General features: G+C 47.2%; 1 pseudogene; it reads right to left on the bottom strand.

The window, feature by feature from the left end:
- Window positions 1-1,099: 1,099 nt before the first annotated feature.
- LOC126263926 (5S ribosomal RNA) lies at window positions 1,100-1,217 on the bottom strand (annotated as a pseudogene).
- Window positions 1,218-10,511: the final 9,294 nt, after the last annotated feature.

Here is a 10,511-nt window from a genome sequence, read left to right as displayed (position 1 = left end):
ATTCTAGGCGCTTCAGTCTGGAACCAGTAGACCGCTACGGTCGCAGGTTCGAATCCTGCCTCGGGCATGGATGTGTGTGATGTACTTAGGTTAGTTAGGTTTAAGTAGTTCTAAGTTCTAGGGGACTGATGACCTCAGACGTTAAGTCCCATAGTGCTCAGAGCCATTTGAACCATTTTGAACCGGTTTTCTTCAAATATCTGTAATTACACCCAATAACCTGACCACGTTCGAAGTCCGTGAGTTCCGGGGTGCGCCCCATTCTGCTCTCTCGCGATGTCTAATGACTACTGAGGTCGCTAATATGGAGTACTCGGCAGTAGGTGGCAGCACACTGCACCTAATACGAAAAACGTATGGTTTTTGGGTTGTCCGTATACTTTTGATGACATAGTATATACAGATCTCTCAGGCACAGCCCCAGCAAGATGAGACTTTTGATAAACCAAGAGAAAACAGTATATATGGAAACAAATCGAGTCATAAAACCAGATCCACACTTTGAAATAGACCACTGTTCTAGATTCAGAAAAGTTCATCGATTTCAATGCCTTCGATCGCGCTTCAGCAGTACAAATATCATAACGCTGGATATAAATGAGAGAATAGCCTCAGCATCAAGATGTCTGTACGCTCTAAGCAGCCCACTCAAAAGTAAAGCCTTGTCAATCACCACAAAGATGAAGAGGTATAACCCATCATCTGCCCAGTAGTACTGTATGATTCGGAAAGCTGGACGCATACCGAGAAAGAGAGAGAAAAACGGAATGTTATCGATAGAAAAGTAATGGGAAAAGTCAGGGGACCTGTTTTGGAGAAAAACATCTTGAGAGTTCGAAAGAACACTGAAATTTATCAGTTTAGGAATCAGCCCACTAAAACTAAACTAAACTCTTCCCGCACAGGCCATGAATGCCCAACGGTACCGACCGGCCGCCCTGTCATCCGCAGCCCACAGCTGTCACTGGATGTGGATATGGAGGGTCATGTGGTCAGCACACCGCTCTCCCGGCCGTATGTCAGTTTCCGAGACCGGAGCCGCTACTCCTCAATCAAGTAGCTCCTCAGTTTGCCTCACAAGGGCTGAGTGCACCCCGATTGTCAACAGCGCTAGGCAGACCGGATGGTCACCCATCCCAGTGCTAGCCCAATCCAACAGCGCTTGACTTCGGTGATCTGACGGGAACCGGAGTTACCACTGCGGCAAGGCCGTTGTCTAACGTCCAGAAATTAAAAAGTAGGAGACTGTGCTGTGATAGTGCCACGCAAAACAACAAGGTGTGCAAGCAAGAATGAAAGAGAAAAACTGAATGTTTTTGAAAGAAAAGTGATGAGAAAAGTCTGGGAACCTGTGATGGAGAATGGCATATGGAGAATTCGAAATAAGAATGAAATTTATCAATTAATGAAGCAACCCACTATCATCCAGAAATTAGAAAGTAGGAGACTGCAATGGGCTGGACATGTGGCCAGAATGGAAAACAACAGAATCACCAAGAAAGCATTTGAAGGAACTCTCCAGGCAACAAGACCATTGGGCCAACCTCGTACAAGGTGGAAATATGACATAGAGAAGGACATCGCAGCATTATGAATTTCCGCAGGGTGTAGAGAGGCTGCGAGAGATAGAAGGCGGTGGAAGCAGATCGTTGATGCAGTGCGTGGTCTGCAGGGCCTGTGACCGTTGAGAAGAGAGAGAGAGAGAGAGAGAGAGAGAGAGAGAGAGAGAGGAGACTGCAATGGGCTGGATATGTGGCTAGAATGGAAACCAACAGAATAGGAATAGGCCCTTAGAAGGCATTTGAGAGCACTCTCCGAGCAACAACAGCATTGGGCGACCTCGTACACGGTGGAGAGATGACGTAGAGAAAGACATCGCAGTATTAGGAACCCCGCAGGGTGGAGAGATACAGCGAGAGATAGAAAAAGATGGAAGCAGATCTGGATGGAGCGCGTGGTCTACAGGACCTTTGATCGATAAAAGAAGTTTTCTTAAAATGGTTTGTCGCTCTCACTGGCCTGCGTACTGCGGTGACAAGATTCAAGCACGTTTGAATCCAAAACATCGCGAGTTGTGGAAAAAAAGAGGACAGGTGTGAACACAAAATAAGCAGTCTCGCATTTGCGGATGACTTAGTTGTGATGGCAGATTCGATTGCCGGCCGCGGTGGTCTCGCGGTTCTAGGCGCGCAGTCCGGGACCGTGAGACTGCTACGGTCGCAGGTTCGAATCCTGCCTCGGGCATGGATGTGTGTGATGTTCTTAGGTTAGTTAGGTTTAAGTAGTTCTAACTTCTAGGGGACTGATGAGCACAGCAGTTGAGTCCCATAGTGCTCAGAGCCATTTGAACCAAGATTCGATTGAAAGTTTGCAAAGTAATATTTCAGAGCTAGGTCAGAAATGTAAGGACTACGGTATGAAGATTAGCATCTCCAAAACGAAAGTAATGTCAGTGGGAAAGAGATATCCGAGTGCCAAATAAGAGGAACAAAGTTAGAACAGGTGGACGGTTTCAAGTACTTAGGATGCAACAGGATGGCAACATAGGGAAAGAACTGGAAGCGAGGTGTAGCAAAGCTAATTCAATGAGCGCTCAGCTACGATCTACTCTCTTCTGCAAGAAGGAAGTCAGTACCAAGACTAAGTTATCTGTGCACCGTTCAATCTTTCGACCAACTTTGTTGTATGGGAGCGAAAGCTGGGTGGGTTCAGGTTACCTTATGAATAAGGTTGAGGTTACAGATATGAAAGTAGCTAGGATGATTGCAGTTACTAGTAGATGGGAACAATGGCAGGAGGGTGTCCACAATGAGGAAATCAAAGAAAAACTGGGAATGAACTCTATAGATGCAGCAGTCAGGGCGAATAGGCTTGGATGGTGGGGTCATGTTACACGCATGGGAGAAGCAAGGTTACCCAAGAGACTCGTGGGTTCAGCAGTAGAGGATAGAAGGAGTCGGGGTAGACCAAGGAGAAGGTACCTGGATTCGGTTAGGAATGATTTTGAAGTAATAGGCTTAACATCAGAAGAGGCACCAATGTTAGCACTGAATAGGGGATCATGGAGGAATTTTATAAGGGGGACTATGCTCCAGACTGAACGCTGAAAGGCATAATCTGTCTTAAATGATGATGATGAGGTAGCGCCAAGGACGTCGCCCACATAGGACACTTCCGTAATTACATCTGCGGTTGTGTTATGAAGTCTGAAGTGGTCGCGCGCTGTGGGTCGCTTCTGTCGCTCACGTAGGACGCGGCCTAACTCGTGCCCAGTTCAACACCCGAGGGCAACTTGGCGCTGGTGAGGCGGCAGGCAGCGGGCCGTCGCTATGCAGGGCAGTGGTGGCTGGGTCGTTGCCGCAGGGACGCGCGCCAGCGCAGCAAGTGCACGGGGGGCGGATGTGGCTGGCGCGGAGCGAGGCTGCGTTATTAATTATAGAAGGCGCGGAGCACATCTGGCGGGCTGACGCAGCCGGCCCAGACCAGACCAGCACCGCGCGGCGCGGCCCCGCGCGCTCCCGATTTACGAGCAGCGAGCAGCCGGCCAGATAACCGGCCGCTCCCGTATCGTGCTCTCCGACCCAGACGGACCCGTCAACGGCCGTACTTTATCACCTGACGTACCAGTCGCCGATACCTCAGCCGCCCTTTCCGACCACATTTCCCTCCACAGGTACCTGATTTCCGCTACTGCCACTACTTCCTCGTCAGCTTTGCACTGAAGTTCCATCCACACACCTGTACACACTCCTCGATCCTCTGCAAAGTACACGGTAGAGGATAATTTGTACCACTGGAAGTCCATTTTCTCTCCTGTTCCACTAGGAAACCAGCGAAGGGGAAATTATTTTTTTAACAGAACTTCATCACAGCTACATTTATTATTATTACTAGCGAACCCAGCAGTGCTTTGAAATTGCTAAATACGAGACATTTTCAGAAAGGAAGTGCAATGTAACCATAACAGGCTGTACTTTTTTAGTGTTGGCAACACTGAGCGGTAACGGGGGGGAGGGGGGGGGGGGTGCGGCGGCGCGGTTCCTTCCGTCCCTTTACGACGAACCTGCACCTACCTGTGAACATTGTCTCAGCAGATCATCAGTAGGGAAGCCGAGCGAAACCTACTGTACTTCGACGTGAACCAGGCTGCAATTAAAGTCACTAATCCACATTTCGGGAGAAAGTTTTCACACGAAATAAAAGGTTTGAAGTTTTGTCCTTAATTAATATATTCTGAAACTTAGGTGAACAGGTATCACTGCCAAGCCCGTGCTAGCCTTAACACAGTCACTCTCAATCCCTTTCACTCACGTTAGCATATTTATGGTGTTGCATTTCCCGAAAACGTAATAGCTACAAAAATACTGATTGTTTTTGATTGAGAATGCACGCCAAATATTAAGTCTGTCGGTAACTAATGCAGCCACAGTTTTTAGCCACCGACCTGCTCAATACGCCACGCTCAATTTATGTCTTTTCTCGTCACAAAATTCACTTAAAAATTCCGAAATTTCTACACATCCATCGGAATAATTACGCCGTCGCTTCACAACACTTTTGATGTGTGAAACACTGCTAGATCCGGCAACTTATCATTGCCATCGGAACTACTACTTCACACGTCCGAACTGTTTCATGACTAGGCTCCGACTCCTCTCTAGAATGCTCTACGTCTTCTCTACCAGCAGAGAAAGGCGCGCGAAGAATATTGCTTTACCACTGGTCAGTTTACTCAACAGCCAATAGCAAAACAACATTCTCCCGCGTCAGTCCGCGCTTTTCATCAATAACCAATCGCAAAATAGTAAACCTAACGACTGCACTTTTTACGGACGTAATTATCAAATATGCTGAAGTTTTGTTTATTTATAAAGTTATTTACTATTGTTATTTATACCTGAATTAACTTTCCCTTTACCATAAACTAACTTTACAGATCTATTCTACTAAAATACCCTTTGTCCACATCCATACTTCTTCGAAATGTTCCCACACTAAATCCCACTACATAACTCGTAAACAGTTATCTTCATATTAACCTTAAATCACACTCACGCATCATTTATACTGCTAAAACACATTTATAACATTTTACATACACAAAAAGACATAATAACACTTTATGAAAATACTAGAACAGTTTATGAAAAACATTCTATTACTTTAGTGCACTCCAGTGAGCACAATCGAAACTAAATCACAGTCCCCTATCCAATACTGTCCTCTATCGGTGGATACATAAACTACGTGCGCATCCAGTCTCGCGTCACCATCTGTGACTATCCAGCTCTGAGACACATCTCCCACTTAACCGCCTTCAAGGCAGGGTCGGTATACGGCGCTACGCCTCAGAGGGACTGACCAGAGCCTGCTTCGGAGGAACACGGCAATACGTTAGCTCACTGCTGTAGTGTCCAGTTGCGTCAAAGATGTCGAATTACGAGCTACGTGCTCTGATCTTCTTCCTCCTCGAAGAAGGAATAACACCTACCGAAATGTTTTCGCGAATCAAAACGGTTTGTGGCGAAGGTGTTATAAACAGAACAAGTGTGTTTCACTGATGTAGGAGGTTTAGTGGAGGCGGAAGAAATGTTCATAAAGATCTTCCATTGTGACTGATGAGTTGGTGCAAAATAATGGAGGAAACTGTTCGTGAAGACCGCCGACTGCCAGTGGATGAAATTTCAGCGATGTTTCCGCAACTCCCATGTAGGAAACGCTCACAGAAACGTTGGCATACCGGAAACTGTGCGCATGATTGATCCGAAAGCACCTGACAGAGATGCACAAGAAAAATCGTGTCAATAGCGCCGGCGAGTTTCTTGAGCAACTTAATTGTAAGGTGAGGATTTTCTGAGCTTTGTTGTGACTGGAGACGAAAAGTGGCTCGATCATAACACGCCTCAGATAAAAAGACAGTCGTCACATCAATGCCCCATGTGTGAAAAGTTCCAAAATCGCAATTTCGGGCAAGAAATTCATGGCCTCAGTGTTTTGCGACCGGTAATGTATCATTTTGATCGAATTTCTGCCTCAGCGGGAAATCATCGATGCACAACGATATTGTTAAGACCCTAAAAAAAAAAAAAAACAAGAGGTGCATTCAAATCGGAGGGGAATTCTGACGAGAGAAGTGTGCTTGTTTCACACAGCCCGTCCTCACATAGCCCTAGCCACCAAAACACTCTTGGGCTCATGTGGTTGGGACGTTTTGAACCACACCCCTTTTTCCCCTCACTTGGCGGCTTCAGATTACCGTATTTTCGCCTCCCTGAAGATACACGTGACTAGAATTAAAATTTCAACCGACAGGCAGGTGCAGAAAGCGTTCCTGCAGTGGGAGAAGGAGCTGGCAGGAGAGTTCTTCAAAGAGGGCATTGAGAAGGTTGTGCAACGGTCACTTCATGCACTGAACGGGATGGCGATTATGTGAAAAGTAGTCAACAGTTGTATAAAAAAAATCCGATATTTTTCTAACAATACGCTTTCCCTAAAAAATATAAAAATCTAGTACAGTTAACCTTCTGGACATGCACCGTATGTATGAAAATTAGCTGTACGTCCTAATCTCCTCTCCTTCGCCCCCCCCCTCCTCTCATCTCCTCCCCCTCTCTCTGTCCCTCTCCTCCTTCGTCCTCATTATGTCCATCTCCTCTATTCTCACTTCTCTGTCCATCCCTTCTTCCCACCCCCACGCCTCTGACCATGAGCTTTACTTACTATTGTTACCAACGGAATCTTCACTGTGAACTGAAATCGCTTAAAACGAATTTCGTAACATTGGTGTGGTCGAATACTAGACACAGTATAAATAACTCTTTTCTGTTAAAATCAACCGCGAGAAATAAAACAATACCGTACATTTTCTCAGGAAAATTAGCACGGCAATTTCTTTCTCGCAGTCGGGTTTAATAGAAAATTAGTACATTGTTGTTTAAAAAATATATATACGATACATAGCCTATGTTGATCTGAATGTTTATTTAGAGTAAAATGTAAAAATTTGACGTTAATAGTTAACGAATTTTGCGACATTTTTGCTAACAGTGTTTCCCTTTTTCATACACTAACAGGAAAAAACCACAACACCAACAAGGAGCGGTGCGACATAAACGAGGGTAGGTAAGCTTCTTATAGTAAAATGTAAAAATCTGAAGTTAACAGTTAAAGAATTTTGCGAAATTTTTGCTAACAGCGTTTCCCTTTTACATACACTAACAGGAAAAAACCACAACACCAACAAGGAGCTGTGCAACATAAACGAAGGTAGGTAGGCGCGTTTCTACATCTGAAAGATGATTTCGAGATTTTTGCTAACAACATTTCCCCTTTATATACACTGATAGAACAAAAATCGCAACACCAAGAAAGAGTTATGCGACATAAACGAAGGTAGATGGGCTTGTTTCTACACCTGCTAGATGATATCTATTCCAGTTTAACGAAAGTGTCGTAAGAGTGGCGCTAGTAGCGCCACTATGATGATGCAAACCAGGTTTGCTTTAAATACACGCTGAAACTGTCGTGAGCTTTAGTTACCTTTGAGGCTTGACGTGGTGCGTTGATGTCGGTCTGCAATGTCTTTAAGGCGACAAAGACGACATTATCAACACCACACTGAATTTGAATGAGGTCGCGTAATAGGGCTACGTGAAGCTGGGTGTTCCTTCTGCGATACTGCAGAAAGACTTGGCAGGAAGGTAGTCACTGTCCATGATTGGTGGCCACGGGAATGTCGCAAGAAGACCGGTCTCTGGACGGCCACGTGGCACTACCGAAGAGCGAAGACCCCATATTTGACGTAGGGCTCTGCCGCATCGTACACCAATCTGAGCAGCAGTTGAAACCACAGTGACGCAACGAACTGTTACAAATAGGTTACTTCAAGGACAGCTATGAGCCAGACGACGTGCAGTGTGAATTACACTGGCCCAAAACAACCGGTGTTTGCGTCTTCAGTGATGTCAGCCGAGAGCTCGTTGGAGGGCAGGGAGAAGGGGTTTCTGATAAAAGCTGGATCTGCCTCGGTGCCAGCAATGGTCGTGTGTTGGTTAGAAGGAGGCCAGTTGAAGACCTGCAGCCAGTTCGACTGCGTGCTAGACACACTGGACCCTCATTTGGAGTTATGGTCTGATGTGCGATATTGTATCACCGCAGGAGCCTCTAACAACAAATTTGGAAGACTATCTGGTGACTGGAACTGTTGGACTGCCACTCATGAACAGCATTACAGGGGGTGCTTTCCAAGAGGATAACGCTTGCCCACATACCTCTGTTGTAATCTACAGATTGTCAACATGTTGCTCTGGCCAGGTCGATTACCAGCTGTGTCTCCGATCGAACACATATGGGACGTCATCGGACGCCAACTCCAGTGTCATCTGCAACCTTCATTAACGTCCCTGTACTGACCGACCAAGCGCAACAGGCACGGAACTCCATCGCACAAACTGACACCCGGCACCTGCACAACGCAGTGCAAGCACCTCTTCATGCTTGCATTTCACAATCCAGCGGTTACACCGGTTATTAACGTACCAACATTCCACATTTTCGATGGCTGATCTCGCGCTTACATTAACCTGTCACCTTGCAATGTTAATCACTTAGATACCTTACCTAGACAAATGTGTGGCCGAAATTTCTTTACCCTATATTAATAACTTTTTGGTGTTGCGATCTTTTTTCGTCAGTGTATTGAATATCTCTCTGTACCATTAAAAATTTTATAGCCAATGTCCATCTAACTGTAAGTAGAGTGATTTCAGGTGTGAAGCATGGGAGTGTCATAGGACCGTTGCTATTCACAATATACACTCCTGGAAATGGAAAAAAGAACACATTGACACCGGTGTGTCAGACCCACCATACTTGCTCCGGACACTGCGAGAGGGCTGTACAAGCAATGATCACACGCACGGCACAGCGGACACACCAGGAACCGCGGTGTTGGCCGTCGAATGGCGCTAGCTGCGCAGCATTTGTGCACCGCCGCCGTCAGTGTCAGCCAGTTTGCCGTGGCATACGGAGCTCCATCGCAGTCTTTAACACTGGTAGCATGCCGCGACAGCGTGGACGTGAACCGTATGTGCAGTTGACGGACTTTGAGCGAGGGCGTATAGTGGGCATGCGGGAGGCCGGGTGGACGTACCGCCGAATTGCTCAACACGTGGGGCGTGAGGTCTCCACAGTACATCGATGTTGTCGCCAGTGGTCGGCGGAAGGTGCACGTGCCCGTCGACCTGGGACAGGACCGCAGCGACGCACGGATGCACGCCAAGACCGTAGGATCCTACGCAGTGCCGTAGGGGACCTTACCCCCACTTCCCAGCAAATTAGGGACACTGTTGCTCCTGGGGTATCGGCGAGGACCATTCGCAACCGTCTCCATGAAGCTGGGCTACGGTCCCGCACACCGTTAGGCCGTCTTCCGCTCACGCCCCAACATCGTGCAGCCCGCCTCCAGTGGTGTCGCGACAGGCGTGAATGGAGGGACGAATGGAGACGTGTCGTCTTCAGCGATGAGAGTCGCTTCTGCCTTGGTGCCAATGATGGTCGTATGCGTGTTTGGCGCTGTGCAGGTGAGCGCCACAATCAGGACTGCATACGACCGAGGCACACAGGGCCAACACCCGGCATCATGGTGTGGGGAGCGATCTCCTACACTGGCCGTACACCACTGGTGATCGTCGAGGGGACACTGAATAGTCATCGAACCCATCGTTCTACCATTCCTAGACCGGCAAGGGAACTTGCTGTTCCAACAGGACAATGCACGTCCGCATGTATCCCGTGCCACCCAACGTGCTCTAGAAGGTGTAAGTCAACTACCCTGGCCAGCAAGATCTCCGGATCTGTCCCCCATTGAGCATGTTTGGGACTGGATGAAGCGTCGTCTCACGCGGTCTGCACGTCCAGCACGAACGCTGGTCCAACTGAGGCGCCAGGTGGAAATGGCATGGCAAGCCGTTCCACAGGACTACATCCAGCATCTCTACGATCGTCTCCATGGGAGAATAGCAGCCTGCATTGCTGCGAAAGGTGGATATACACTGTACTAGTGCCGACATTGTGCATGCACTGTTGCCTGTGTCTATGTGCCTGTGGTTCTGTCAGTGTGATCATGTGATGTATCTGACCCCAGGAATGTGTCAATAAAGTTTCCCCTTCCTGGGACAATGAATTCACGGTGTTCTTATTTCAATTTCCAGGAGTGTACATAAATGACCATGTGGATGACATCGGAAGTTCACTGAGGCTTTTTCAGATGATGCTGTGGTGTATCGAGATGTTGTAACAATGGAAAATCGTACTGAAATGCAGGAGGATCCGCAGCGAATTGACGCATGGTGCAGGGAATGGCAATTGAATCTCAATGCAGACAAGTGTAATGTGCTGCGAATACATAGAAAGATAGTTCCCTTATCATTTAGCTACAAAATAGCAGGTCAGCAATTGGAGGCAGTTAATTCCATAAATTATCTGGGAGTACGCATTAGGAGTGATTTAAA

The sequence above is a fragment of the Schistocerca nitens genome, chromosome 6 (assembly GCF_023898315.1).
Source record: "Schistocerca nitens isolate TAMUIC-IGC-003100 chromosome 6, iqSchNite1.1, whole genome shotgun sequence".
In the NCBI taxonomy this organism is placed as follows: Eukaryota; Metazoa; Arthropoda; class Insecta; order Orthoptera; family Acrididae; genus Schistocerca; species Schistocerca nitens.
The sequence above is the reverse complement of the archived record's forward strand: the minus strand, read 5'-3'. Positions and strand labels throughout refer to the sequence as shown.